The sequence below is a fragment of the Priapulus caudatus genome, unplaced genomic scaffold, assembly GCF_000485595.1.
Source record: "Priapulus caudatus unplaced genomic scaffold, Priapulus_caudatus-5.0.1 Scaffold133, whole genome shotgun sequence".
Taxonomy (NCBI): domain Eukaryota; kingdom Metazoa; phylum Priapulida; class Priapulimorpha; order Priapulimorphida; family Priapulidae; genus Priapulus; species Priapulus caudatus.
In genome coordinates, this window is record NW_014577194.1 from 455,394 (window position 1) to 456,666 (window position 1,273).

A 1,273-nucleotide genomic window follows, 5' to 3' on the forward strand; every position below is an offset into this window, starting at 1 on the left:
GTTCGGAATTTGAACATTTGGAACGGTAACTCAACTTTCACAAAGAATCTGATACGTACGTTTGTTGTAAGATGTTCGGAATTTGAACATTTGGAACGGTAACTCAACTTTCACAAAGAATCTGATACGTACGTTTGTTGTAAGATGTTCGGAATTTGAACATTTGGAACGGTAACTCAACTTTCACAAAGAATCTGATACGTACGTTTGTTGTAAGATGTTCGGAATTTGAACATTTGCAAACGGTAACTCAACTTTCACAAATAATCTGATACGTACATAGTAGCCACCACAGGCCGTCACACTGCCCCCTCCCCCATTGACTGTCACTCGCCCACATAGCAGTGGCGGTAGGCACGCTAGCCGCGCCTCGCTACGGCTCACGTAACATCTCGAGGCGAGGACTAATGCTCGTGTGTGTCGTGGGGTGAGTGTCTGTAGAGAGTGTCCGTGTGCTTCGCGTGTAGGAACTCTGCCCGACGAGCAACTCCAACCTGGTGCAGTCTCTGATGAATCTAGTCGAGATGCTGATGAAGAGAGAGTGCGAGCCGGATGCGGGATCGCCGCAGCCTCCCGATGCCAAGGTCCTCGCCGTGTGGCTTCAGGTACTGGGATCCATCCCGTCAGACTCTTTTCATCGGACTCGGAGTTATCGAAGTTATCGGTTTTATTTTTTTCGAAGTTATTATTTTTTTTACCTGAATTCACCCTTCATGTATGAATTTCATCCGTGTTCTTTTTGTTCGCCTGTTTCCTCATTTGAAGTTGTTCGCGTGGATGAAGGCAGAAGAGAAGGTCAACTGCGTGGGGGTGTATTGCCGTATCATCTTAAGTGTGCAGGGATTCTTGTTATGCGAACAGAGATTTTGTTATATTTGTGTAATGTTGCAATGGTGGAAGAAAGTCAGAGCTGTGTGTCTTTTTTTAGGCTTCGTTCCTCTTCGGCTTGATTTGGTCGCTAGGTGGCAGTTCAGACACTGCTAGCAGAGAGAAGTTCGATGAGTACATACGCAACCTGCTCCTAGGGAAAGACGAAAAGCACCCTATTCCCAGCGCCGTGGGGAAGATAGACTGTCACCTTCCTACCGAGGGACTCGTCTACGACTACGTTTATGAGGTAACTAGCGGGACACCCGGCGTTGCCCGGGAAATGAAGCGCTCAGTTGGTGACCACTTGGTTGATAGAGAAATACCCCAAAAATATCTATATATGTATTTATCTATCTATCTATCTATCTATCTATCTATCTATCTATCTATCTATCTATCTATC

General features: G+C 45.9%; 1 protein-coding gene across 1 annotated transcript in view; it reads left to right on the forward strand.

Moving 5' to 3' along the window:
• The window catches only part of LOC106805916 (dynein heavy chain 12, axonemal-like), an 85,289-nt gene that overhangs the window by 28,520 nt on the left and 55,496 nt on the right, over window positions 1-1,273 (forward strand). The window lies entirely within an intron of this gene.